Below are 14,525 nucleotides of genomic sequence, written 5' to 3' on the forward strand. Positions count from 1 at the left end.
AAGAGATAAGGAGAGAAAATCAAACACAATTTTTATATTGGTTCGACCTCAATGCCTACATTCAGTCACTCTCCCAATCAACCTTAGATTGAAGAGTATTTTACTACAATGATCAGAGTATTACAGCCAAGGCTTTGCAGAGCACACTCAAATGTAAACACCTTCCCACCTCTCAATCAAATATAGAAACATAATACACCTGCACACACAGCACCCTACGGTCTTGTTGAAGAAATCTTTTGAGAATCCTCTCAAAGTCAAGAGCTCCTCACTCTTCTTCCTGACATGCACGTCCAGGGGAACAACAAGTTAAAGATTTCAAAATCTTCTTCTGATCAAAACCAGATACACCTTCAGTCGTGCTAATGTGATCAACCAATTCAGTCCACTAAAATGCCTCTCAAGAATGCCTCAAGATTCTTCAAATTCTTTGTATTCTTGATTCTTGGAGCGTATGAGTAATCTGTAAACTCTTCTCATATCAAAACAATCCGATATGAAAATGTTAAAGTGATCAAAAGTTACAGAAATACAAACAGTACATCAATTTATAGTTACTGTCATATCATACGCAAAGTAATAAATTATGTTAGTAGTGTAATCGGTTACATAAAACAGATTTAATAGTATTACAACTAACTCAACTCTTAATTGAATGTTCATTTAATGTAATCAATTCCCATTAAATGTTAGTCAAACATATTAATTTGCAATGGGTTTAGTGAGTTTAAATATGTAGGGTTTTATTCCTTTCATTTGTAATGTAATTTCATGCAATAACTATATGTTAATAATTTGTTTTAGATTGTTGAACTTGCACTTAATTAAGCTCTAAAAATAAGAGATTTCTTTTATAAATATATATTAATTAAATAAATGCTACAAGAGATTCCTACAATTTTTACCATAATGTTTTGGTTCTAATAAGCATTTGCCTGTGTATGTATAGAATGCAATATGATCACANGTGAAAATTTGTATAAATGAAGAATAAATAATTTGAAGGTGTTGTTTTTATCCTTAGTCAATGTGTGTGATTCTTGAATTGAGATATTTCACTTGACCAATGTTTCTTGTTAAAGTTAAACAGAGAAAAAGATNAGGGACAGTGTTCTAGATAGTTGTCTGATGTAAAAAATAATATGTAATTAATTCAATTCAATAAAATTTTGGGAAATTTACTTAGCATTACATTTATATACATATTTTCCAAGCCTGTTAATTTAAAATAATGTTATTCAATAGAAAAGAATACAAAAGGAAAATGTTGTGTTTTTTTTTAAAAAAAGGAGGATATAATATTTTTTAAAATAAAACGTTATTCTACAATTATTTTAATTTAGATTTATATGCCATTAATGGGCACATTTCTTTCATATTTAGTTAAAACATAATAGCGGTGGAGATTTAATTTTAATTAAGGAATAAAAAGAATCTCAAAACACGGAGACAAAAGTGTAGACATAGTTTTTTCCTTTCCTTTTTAAAATTATATACATTTATCTTTCTCAAAAGTGTAAACATTAGAATATTTTCTAGTTTTAAAACAACTATTTATCTTCTTTTTTTTAATTTTCTTTTACAATAATATTTTCATTTTTTCCCTCACATTTTAAACAAACATATATTTTCTTATGTCTTTGTTATTGTTTTGGGTTGAGATTGATTGGTAAAGATAAATCTTAATTACTATGGTACCTAATTATGTATTTGGTTCTTGAATCAAAATTCGTAAGATTAGCATATTACTTTTATGATTATTTGCTTTTAAAAACATTTTGTTTAGGTAAGAAAAGTTGGTTGAGTTTCATATATTGGATGTGTACTTATAATGTAATGTTTTGTTGGATATAGGAAGGGTATACCCAAATCCTTGCATTTTGTGTGGTTGTTTAATTATGGAAGATCATATTATATTATTAAAATTAGGATTAAATATGTTTTTAAGTGATAAATTTTGATATAGGATTGAAAATTATTTTTATCTGAAATTTTGATACATTTACATCTTAAAATTTAAAAAATATATAAATAGTTTTTAATACGTTAAAACTATATTAGTAAGATTGATTGTGTAAATGATTATATTAATGGCTAAACAAGATTTATGTATCTTTTTGTGACTATTTTACGAGTGAATGATCAACATATAAATTTAGTGTTTTTTAAATTGAGTTTTTGAATTTGGTTGAATTGAGACAAAAGTATATTAATTTGTATAAAACTATAAAATATATTTTTAAATATATATATATATATATATATGTATATATATATTGTTTTGGTTGAATTGATCTTGATATGAGGGTTGGTCGTCCTTCCTTGTTCTGTTCTTTTTTTTTTTATTGTTAAATCCTTTCTGAGAATGAATTCACTGCGATGGATTATTGATATGTAGAAGAAACTCTAACGCTTAAGTCAAATATGTTTCATAAAGAAGTCTCTATTTGATTAGGATAAATCAAAGTGAAAGAAGTCTCTATTTGATCAGGATAAATCTAAGTGTCTTTACTTGGACATCAATCGTATATTTATAGGGCTTATGGCAGTTATGCTTATTGATTAATCATTAATGCAGTATATTTTTTGGCAATTAAACCCAATAATCAATTATTAATACTGTATATTTGCAAAGCGTAAGACAATCTGACCCATTAATACCTATTAACTACCCATAAATGACCATTAATTTGGATCGGTATATTTCATATATAATATAAGTCCCCCAAGTCCAAGAAAACTCTTTATTGAAAGAGGTGCGCAAAGATTATTATGAGCTTAAGAGAGATCACTCACGTTGTATTTAGGGGAGTTTATTTTCGATGCGCTTTAAGTCTTCATTCCTCTCTGCACCAAGCGATGGAATCTAGGAGTTTTATTTGGAATCATTCCCTAGGTCGAGGTCTTTCAAGTGAATTCGCTTTGGAATCACTGAGCAGCACAACGTAGGAGCCTTGGGTTGAGCTGAATTTGTTTTAGAATCACCGAGCGACACAATGTAGGAGTTCGCTGAGCGAAGGGACTGAACCTTCTTGTGCAGGATATTCTTACTCAGAAAAATATGTGTTAAATAAAATAAGGTAAATGCTTCAATATTTTATAATTTATATTTATAATGAAAAACCATTAGAACTTGACAAGGCTGAACGTAGGTGATTCAGCTGACCAGCGGGAAGGGACTGAAGCTTCCTGTGCAAGATATTTTCACTCACAAAAATATGCGTTAAAATAATTAAAGTAAATGCTTCAATATTTTATAATTTATTCTTAGAACCTGACAAGGTTGAACGCAGTGGTCCAATTGACCGAGCGGGAAGGGACTGAACATTCTTGTGCAATATATTTTCTCTTACAAAAATATGCGTTAAATAAGGTAAATGCTTCAATATTTTATAATTTTTTTTTTATAATGAAAAGCCATTAGAACCTGATAAGGCTGAACGCAGGTGGTCCAACTGATCGAGCGGGAAGGGACTGAACCTTCTTGTGCAAGATATTTTCACTTATAAAAATATTCCTTAAACAAAATAAAGTTAAGTCTTCAATATTTTACAATTTATTTTTAGAACCTGACAAGGATGAACGCAGGTGATTCAACTCACTGAGCAGGAAAGGACCGAACCTTCCTGTGCAAGATATTTACAAAAATATGTGTTAAATAAAATAAATTAATTGCTTCAACATTTTATAATTTAGTTTTATAATTAGAACCTGACAAGACTGAACGTAGGTGATTCAACTCACTGACAAGACTGAACGTAGGTGATTCAACGTAGGAAAGGACCGAACCTTCCTGTGCAAGATATTTTCACTCACAAAAATATGCGTTAAACAAAATTAAGTAAATTCTTCAATATTTTATAATTTATTTTGTTTTGTTGAGGCATTAATTTTTTTTGCCTCGTAAACCTCTAATGATTACCTGGAAGTCTCAAAACAAAAGAAATGCCTTTAGAAATTATTCTGGAATTTTTTGCTCTTGTTGCAAAACCTGATATTAATCTGAAGTAGTGATGTTGAGACGAGCACGCGTCTGGTTCCTCGTGGTTTCATGGGGTTGTCGCTCAGTCCCACAGTGGACTCCAAAATGTTTCGATTGAATTGGTCCGAGGGTCGGTCGTCCTTCCTTACCCTTCTCTCTTTCGATCATCCAATCTTCTTCGAGAACGAATCCACTATGATGGGTAATTGACCTGTAGAAGACACTCTGAGGCTTAAGTCAGATATGTTTGATAAAGAGATTTCTATTTTATTAGAATAGATCAAAGTGTCTTTACTTGGACATCAATTGTATATTTATAGGGATCGTGACAGACATGCCCATTGATAAATCATTAATGCAATATATTTTTTGGCAATTAAACCCAATAATCAATTATTAATACCGTATGCTTGTAAAGTGTAAGACAATCTAACTCAATAATTCATTCTAACTGCCCATAAATGACCATTAACTCGTATATATATATATATATATATATATATATATATATATATATATATATATAACACATTTTTTGTTAATTTTTTATACAAACGGATGATTAGTCAAATATTTGAACTCGACTCGTAGCATTAAAATAAAGGTTAAATCTTTTAGGTTGTTTCTATTTATGTGGGTTTTTCCTAGTTTGATCTCCGTTTTATTGGATTCCGCAATTGAGTCCTAAAAAATGCAAATTTGAGTCAATTGAGCTTCTCCCGTTAAATTGGGTTAATGAGGTTAAGTTTTTTATTATCTAACACCTTGACGTGATAAGTTTTTAGTACGTGGCATTCGTAGCGGTTTATACATGAAATTTCGTAACATTAAATATTTTAGGTTAAAAGCTCTTTTTGGTCCTAGTTTTGGTTGGGAAAATTTAAAATGGTCCCTGTGTTTATTTTGTGTTCAATTTCGTCCCAAAGAACGATTTTGTTGTTCAATTAAGTCCTTTTCAGTATCTCCGTTAAAATTGTTAATGACAATGTGTCCAGATGTGCAACTACTAACTGAGGTGTCAGTTTTTTGCTGACTGGGAATCCGTTTGAGTTGGAATTGGGTTTTTTTTAAATTGAATTTCTAATTAAGGTTGTTATTTTGGTAATAAAATTAAAGTTAAGTATTTGGGAGGGAAACTTGTGAAACTTGCGAGATTGAGAAGTGCTTCAATTTGGGAAGAACAACTTGTGAAACTTGAGAAGAACAACTTTGGGCTTCGACACCAGTAACGTGCTTTTGTAATCGGAAGCAACCATCTTTGGGAAATCAAATCTGCGAAATCAGGTTTGCGTTCGTGATCCTTCCTTTGTAGCATATAAATTTCTAGGTTTAGTTATTGAAGACTGTAAAACCCCAAAAATTTTCGTTTCAGTGTTAGATTTTGGAAAAGTTACAAATGTTGTAACAATTTTTGAAATTTATATAGGGTATTGTTGTGTAACGTATGATAAGTGGTTGGTATTGGTGGATTTTTGAGTTTGATATAGTGGTCACATGCCCATAACAGTTACTTTTGTAGGGTTGCTTTTGAGATGTCTGATGAGAGGTTTAATGTTGCGGTCCACCATGGTGGGACCCTAGTATGTCAATATCCTATTGAATATGTTGGTGGGGGAAAGACATATTGGAGTGTGGACCCTGACAAATGGAGTTATTTCGAAGCAGTAGATGCTGTTAAAGAATTGGGGTATATTAATGTGACAGACATATTTTATTGCATTGATAATATTCTACTTAAGTTGGATGATGATAAGAGTGCAATGAACATGGTAGGCATTGCCAAACAGTTAGGGGAAGTTAAGGTGTATGTGGTTCACGGTGTGGATGATGACCCAAAGTTGGTTGAAATAGAACCAAGTGAACAACAACAAGACCAAGTTCTTTTGCTGTGTCAAGGAACTTTAGGTAGGGAGGGCTTGAATAATGACGTCCATAATGAGGAGGAGAAGGAAGTACACTTGGATGATGAACAGAGGGAGGTGCATGTGGAGGAAGAAGTTCACGTTGAAGAAGTACATTTGGAGGAGGAGGACATGGATGATGTGGAGGAAGAAGTTCACGTTGAAGATTATACTTCAAGTGTGTTTGATGATTCAGGGGATGTGCATAGTCATGAAGGAGAAGGGCATGAAGCCTAGCGAGATGTTGATGAAGGAGAAGGGGATGAAGGATTAGTGGATGTTGATGTTAATGTTGATGAAGTACTTAGGGACAATATAGAAGGGGCTGTATCAGTGGAAGTTAGTGAAAATGAAGAATGTGGAAGTGAGGATTCAGTTGATATTGCACATAGCGAGAAGAACCCATATGACAGAGGGTTGTCTGATGATGAGTGGGAGTCAGAGTTTTTGGCCAGTCCAAATGAAAGTGGAAGTGAGGATGAAAGCCAAAGTTGTGGTCCATTTGGGACCTTTGTTATGCAAAAGAGTATGTCTGATTACAAGTGGGAAGTGAGAACAAAATTTAAGGATAAAAATGAGTTTATGGAGGCTGTTCGAAGTTATGCAGTCCATGGTGGGAGAGATTTGAAGTTTATTAAGAATGATAATAGACGGGTACGAGTGAGATGTTTGGGTGCCCAAAAGAGTTGTCCATGGATGGCTTATTGTGGGTATATGGAAGCATGTAGTACATGACAATTGAGAAAAGTAGTGGATAACCATAATTGCAGTAGGCAATTCAACATTAAAATGATGAATGCTAAGTGGTTGAGTGAGACATTGGATAATTCACTACAACAAAATCTGAATTTGAAGATAAATGAAATACGCTCAAAAGCTTTGAGGAAATGGAATATGAATGTCACACTTTCTAAAGCTCGTAGGGCAAAGATAATGGCATCTGAAAAACTTGAAAGTAGTTTCAAAAATCAGTTCAAAAGAATTCATGACTATGCACATGAATTATTGAAATGTAACCCTGGTTCAACAGTACAAGTTAAAGTGGATAGTGGAAATGGTCAGTCAGTTTTTCAGAGAATCTATGTTTGTTTGAAAGCTTGCAAGGTTAGCTTCGTGTATTGTAGGCCATTTATTGGTTTGGATGGATGTTTTCTGAAAGGGTTGTATAAGGGGGAGTTATTAACCAGTATTGGGAGAGATCCTAATGACCAGATGTTACCTCTGGCATATGCAATTGTGGAAGTAGAGAACAAAGATAGTTGAACATGGTTTCTAGAGTTGTTGATAGAAGACCTTGGGGGTGCTGAAGTTGGCAATGCATGCACTTTTATGTCTGATCAACGAAAGGTACATGCAATTTTCTGTTCTGTTTCATAATAATAATTGTATCAGTCGTATTCTATTTGGTTCCTATTTGCAATTAAAATGTTCAAATTGGTCCCTATTTTAGATTATACTGTTCAATTTTGTCCCTGTTACAAATAGGGTTTGCTGCCAACTATTGAACAACTTTTACCTAAGGCAGAGCATAGATTTTGCATGCGACACATGTATGCAAATTTTAGGAAAAAGTTCTCTGGCCAAAAGTTGAATAATCTAATGTGGAAAGCTGCTGCAAGTACATATCCCCAAGCTTGGGAAAAAAAGATGTTAAATATGAAGAAAGTGAATGAAGAGGCTTACAAATATCTAATTGTTATCCCGCCAAGGTATTATTTATTCATTATGAATACATTGATCACTTGTATAGTGCATATAACAATGATTTTTATTTCTTGTAACAAATATTGGTCAAGATCTAGATTTACAGGTAGGGCATTTTGTGATGCATTAACCAGTAACATGAGTGAAGGTTTTAATAGTGTGATTGTTGAGGCACGAGGAAAACCCATTATAACCATGCTTGAAGAAATTAGAGTTTTCCTCATGAAAAGATGGGCAACCAATAGAATAAAAACATGTAATATGGACTTTGATATCTGCCCCAAGATTAGAAAGAGACTTACCAAAGAGTCCAATTTATCGAAAAATTGGATCCCTAGGTATGCATTTAATTTCCCTCTGATGGTAGTCTCATTGTGATTAAAATGGTGTTATTGATCAAATATTTCTGAACTTGTATTCATTTATGGCTTAATGACAGTTGGTCTGCAGAAAAAATCTTTGAAGTTAGGCATTATGCACAGATTACAAACAAGTTTGCAGTTAACCTGGACAACCAAGATTGTACGTGCAGGAAATGGCTTCTTACTGGGATCCCTTGCTGCCATGCAATTGCAGCCATGAAGTTCCTAAATTTAGATCCAGAAAATTATGTACCCATTTGGTTCAGACGGTCAACGTATGAAGAAGCATATGCCTCCATCATATTTCCAGTGAATGACAACCTGTTATGGGAAAGAACACCCTACGTAGACGTCCTCCCACCATTCCACAAAAAATTACCTGGCAGACCAAAGAAGAAAAGAAGGTTGGAGCAATGGGAACTAAGGAGGGATGAGACCCAAATGACCAATGGTGGCCACCGCAAGAAATGTAGTATTTGTCGTCAAGTTGGACATAAGAGAAATAAATGCCCTACTCAACATGAAGCAGACCTACCAGGACCATCCCAACCACCACCCCAACAACCAACTGAGGAAATTACACAACCATCCCAACCACCAACTGAGGAAATGACACAACAATCTGAACCACCATCAATCAGACCCGACAAGTTACCAATTAGAAAACAACGTGCTTTATAATGTTATAAACTTGTTGTACTTTGGTTTCTTTGGAATTGGTCAGTTGTGTGGTAAACATTAGCCACTTGATATGTTTTGGATGTGCTTTAAATATGTTTTGGTGTCAAACATTAAACACTTCATTTGTTGGAATTGGTCACCTAATATGCATGTAATGATTATCTTGGTTCTGTTTTGGATGTGCTTTATCATTTTAATGCTTTATACAATTTGAATCATGTTTTGTTTTATTGCTTTATCAACACATCAGTCCTCAATATAGGGACCACATTTATAACTAATAAACAAAAACTGAGACTAAATTGAACAATTACTTACTAAATAATTATAATTTCATTCCTTCATTTAGTACAAAAGAAACAGCCACAACCTAAACATCACAACATTCCAACTCCATTAACCTTAAATCACTACGTTCAACCACATTGGGACCACCTCTTTAAACATCATCACTTCAAGCAAAATACACAAAACATAAGTATGTTAACTACACTAAGAAAACCAGTCACTGCTACTAATAATTGGATCTTTTTCTTCGAAGCTTTGAGTGCGTTTTCCAGATCATAAATCTTCCCCCTTTGCCTCCCAATAATAACATCCCTTTTGTCATTATTTTCTTTACTGCACCACTTGAAATAGTTGCAACACATCGCATTACCAACTTCACTCTATTATTCATCAACAACAAAAACTTCAAACACAATGTTAATTACTAACACATAAAGAACATAAGGTTTATATTCACATTACCTTGTAGTTTCGACAACCCCAAAAATATCTTCCCGCATTCTTTGGAGTTCTAGCCATTTTTACTATTGCCATCTCACCATAATTGCAAATGGGGATTATCCCTAGCCCCATTGAACCACCCCCAGGTGAATAATGAGAAGTACGACGGCCCAAGCTATTCCAACAAGATGAAGAAGAATGGGAAGCAGACATGGCTCATTAACTGAGGGAAGAAGATTGGGAAATAAAAACCCTTATTTAGAATCCACCCTCTTCAATTTATTCCCAAAATAAAAACCCTAATTAAGAAATACAATTTAAAAATTTCTAACGGCTACTGAAAAGGACTCCCAGTCAGCAAAGAAATGACACCTTAGTTAGCAGTTGCACATCTGGACACATTGCCGTTAACAATTTTAACGGAGTTACTGAAAAAGACGTAATTGAACACTAAATTCGTTCTTTGGGACGAAATTGAACACAAAATAAACACAGGGACCATTTCGAATTTTCCCAACCAAAACTGGGAACAAAAAGAGCTTTTAACCAATATTTTAAAATTAGGATTTGTTGGTGGAATTTTTGGGTTTTGTTGTGTGCAGGTTTCCCGGCACAAGGAAGTGGTTCTTGAGGAAGATGATTCAAACAACGGTGAATTGTTATGGCTATTGACGACAGCGATTTGCAACGGAGAAGTCGCTATTGGAGGTTTGTTGTGTTTTGCGATTCTTGCGAAAGAACAAAATTTGCTTGCGATTTTACCTCGCCTCTTCGGTCTGCGGTTAAGGTTCGAAAATGGTAGAGGATGAGATGTTGATGGCGACCTGAAGGAGATTCTACAATGGCCTTAGCGCAAATGCGATTTAGGGTTCATCTACGTTTGATTTGGGGTTTTCTGCGATAGCTTGAAGGAGATTCTGAATGCTCGTTCTATGTATAACACTATCTTTTGGTATTATCAAGGTTCGTGTTTTCTATCTGACATTAGAGAAAAGGCAATTAATAAACATGGGATTGTCTAACTCCAAGAAATACTACTTTTTGAAACATTCAAAGAAGGTATTAAAGTGGGAGATGTCAATAGAGCAATACCAATATTAAAAGGGAGACTTCAATAAAAGAAGGTCCTTTTACTTCTTGATGATGTTGACAAATTAGAGTAGTTAAAGGCAGTTGCGAGGGGATATGAATTGGTTTGGCTCTGGAAGTATAATCATCATCACCACAAGAGACAAGCACTTGTTAGATGCTCATGGGGTAGTTAACTTATATGAGGTTAAACCATTAAATGTTTAAAAAGCTTTCGAATTGTTTAACTAGCATGCCTTCAAAAATGGTAAAGTTGATCCATCTTATATGAACATTTCCAAGCGTGTAATTTTTTATGCGTGTGGCCTTCCGTTGGCTTTAGAAGTTATAGGATCCCACTTATTTGGAAAAAACATAGATGAGTGTAGTTATGCATTAAAAGGCATGTGTATCTGTCAAATTTTTTTGTCTAACCATGAGTTTCTACATTAAAAGATAATAACTTGACCCATTCGGTTTTATGTTGCAGATGTTGGAATCATTATCTGTAGTAAGTCTTGAAGATTGCAAGTTCTTAACTGATCTACCGAGCCTACGAGACGCACCATTCTTAACAACTCTGCGTCTCGATAATTACTGTAATTTAGTTAACATTGATGAATCAATTGAGTTTCTTGATAAGCTTTGCTTCTTGAGTGCTAGATTCTGCGGTGGCCTGAGCGCAAATGCGATTTTCTCACATCCATTACTCTTCTACTTAAACTCTTCTATTCCCTCAAACAATCATCATTTTTTTTCTTCTACCCCTCTTTCACTTTTAGCCAAATCAATTATCCTTCTTAAATGAGTAACCCTAAAAATGGGGAATCAAACACCCAAATCCTTGAAGACGGAAATTTTTTTTAATCTTTTTAGGTATAATTCACTGATCATTCATGTTCAATGCCCTCCCTGGCACAGGTTGTGGTGGCCAAGTCAACTTCATCGCTTCCAATAACGCTATGAGAATGCCCTGTTCTTGCTCATATTTTAGAAAATCTATTTTTAAAATGTTTATTTTATCAAATTCCACGAACAGAAGTATGAGAATGCCACATTTAAAAAATTGGCCACGTCAATGTTCTACCTCATAAAAAACTTAACCCTATTAAGCCAATTTAGCGACAGAGGCCAATTGACTCAAATTTGCATTTTTTAGAACTATATTGGGGAATCCAATAAAACGGGGATTGAACTGGAAAAACCCCACATAAATAGAGACAACTTAAAGGGTTTAACCTAAAATAAATTATCATAAACTAATAAAAGAAACATTTTTAAAAATAAAAAAACAAATAGGATTCAACCAACAAAAGAATTAAGGGTTAAATATGTTTTTCGTCCCTTAAGTATCACACGATTTTGGGTGTCCATACTCGAAACTTTGATTGCTTTTAGTCCTCATAGTTTTGAAACTATTACTATTAGTCCTTAAAATTGAACGGCGTTAACTTTTGTTTGATGTGGCAAACGACGAGGCCACGTCTTATGTCATCTTCCTTCTTCACCAAATCCATTGATAAACAATTGAGCAGTGTAAGTTTTCTTCCACCTCTTCTTCTAGAGTCAAGCCTTGTGTTTCTTGTGTCTTTGGGTGTTAGAAAGTTTCTTGTAATTCCACTTCATCCCAATTTATGTCTTAACATGTTTGATGATTTAATGTTGGCTTTAGATCATGAAGTTGATAGTTTTTTAGGTGTAGTTGGATTGACTAGGTGCCAAAAACCACAGAAAGGAGTTGAAAAACTTATTGTTTAATTTGATGTAACAGAAGTTATATTTACTTTTGAGTGTTTAAATTTCTTGTTACAGAGTGATTAAATTTCTATATTTAGAATTGTTTCAATTTGTTATTATTATAACTGATAGATTCACGTGTAATATAGTTAGATATGACCCATATATGTGTACATTTTTTTATAGTAATAAAAATGTGTTATTTGAGTTTTAATGTTTATTTTATCTTTTTACTGGTATTTTTTGTTTAAGTTAATTTTAAATATTTTTAGGTTTATATATATATATATATATATATATTTAAAAAATAGTAAACAAATAAAGTAATTATTCTCTTTTTATTAAATCTAATTTCAAATGTGGTTTATAGTTAAAATATTGATAAGGAAAAATGTGAAAGATAAAAGATAAAATAAATTAAAAAGTGTTTAAAAATTAGTTATAGAAATGATTTACTAATGTATATAATTGTCCTACTATTCCTTTGTTGGTAAAATATTTTTATTCAATAAATTTTAATACGAATTAGCAGTTGTATAAAAATTATTATTTCTTGCATTTTTTTATGGAATAAATAAATTTTTAAATTTTGGTTAAACTTATTTGGAGGTCCCTATTTTGGTGTTTTTGTCCCAATTTCGTCTCTGTCTCAAAATTTTTACCACTTAAGTTTCTAAGATTGAAAAATCGAAAGAAATTTAACCCTGCCGTTAAATCAAGTTAACGAGATTAATTTTCAACTTACCTATGAGGGTGATGTAGTTTTTATTTGTTACGTGACGTGGAAAGAAGTTTTGAGATGACTTTTATTATGCACGTGACTTTTATTAATGAAGTTAAACAAAATTAAAAAATTGAAGTTTTTGTTTCATATTTTAAAATTAGGGTTATTTTAAAATAGAATTGGGATTAGAGATCCAACTTACATAATTCGAGCTATTCCAAGCAATGCTTCTGTTTCATACTGCACACTTTTTGCTCAAAGTGCTCTTCATGGAGCAATGGCAGGTTACACTGACTATACTAGTGGACTTGTCAATGGAAGACAAACTTATATACCCTTCTATGTAAGTTCATCAGCCATGATATTTGCTGTTTCCGAAGAATAAATAAGATTTATTTATTAACATTCAACAAACCCCTTTGTGATAAAGTTTCATACTTTCTTGCTTTGTTATGCAGAGAATCACTAAGAGACAGAACCACGTAGTGATAACTGATAGAATGTGGGCTAGGCTTTTATCTTCAACAAATCAACCCAGTTTTTTGGATGTGAAGGGAGACCACGAAGAGAAGGAGGAAGAAGAAACATTGCATCAGGTACCGAATGAACGAATTTCCAAAGTCACTTCGGATAACAACGAAATCAACCATATCTATACTACAACTTGCTACCTATTGTTGTGATTTGTGACCTCTGGAAATGAACTTTCATTGGTTTGAATTGAATATCCATAACTAGCTTTGCTCGCTGTAGGCACTAGGCAAATCAAACACACCAAGTTTGAATTGAATATCCCAATTCTATTTTATAATAACCCTAATTTTAAAATCTGAAACAAAAATCCCAATTTTTTAATTTTTTGTTTAACTTCACTGATAAAAGTTATGTGCATAATAAAAATCACCTTAAAACTTCTTTGCACGCCACATAACAAATAAAAGCCACCTCACCTTCATAGGTAAGTTGGAAGTTAACTCCGTTAACTTGATTTAACGACAAGGGTTAATTTCTTCCAATTTTTCAATCTTAGGGACATAATTGGTTAAAATTTTAAGACGGGACGAAATTGGGACAAAAAACAAAAATAGAGACCTCCGAATGAGTTTAACCTTAAATTTTGCAAAAAAAAAAAAAAAAATCTCAAACAATATGAAAGTTTTATTAATAAATAAAATTGTAATTTTTTTTAAGAACTATAGTTAGTCTCTTTAAACCAAACACAAACATTGTTTTGACCTCTCCAAACAATTTTTCTCAAAAAAAAAAAAAACATTCTAATATTCTTTCTTTGAGAATTTTCCAAAATCTCATCCTCTTCTTTATCATAGATTTTTTTTTTCAATCAAGAACTCTTCAAATTTAACCAATCAATTCTTTCATTAAGGAAGTTGAAATTTCAGTTTCTTTGACAATCTAATCAATTTTTGCTATGAATTTTATTGAGTTGAATGTGTTCCAAAATTATGTTCTTGCTAGGTTAAGATAGAATTTTCGTGAGTTCGAAGAAAATTTTAGAAACTTATAGAGATTTTGGGCTATTCTTGAAAGTTGATGAAAACTAATTTTTTTACTTTTACATTTTGTTTCAAAGATTGAATTTGAATATTGCAAACCTTTTTTCTATTCTTTTAATGAGT

This window comes from Vigna radiata, unplaced genomic scaffold (genome assembly GCF_000741045.1).
Source record: "Vigna radiata var. radiata cultivar VC1973A unplaced genomic scaffold, Vradiata_ver6 scaffold_294, whole genome shotgun sequence".
Lineage (NCBI taxonomy): Eukaryota > Viridiplantae > Streptophyta > Magnoliopsida > Fabales > Fabaceae > Vigna > Vigna radiata.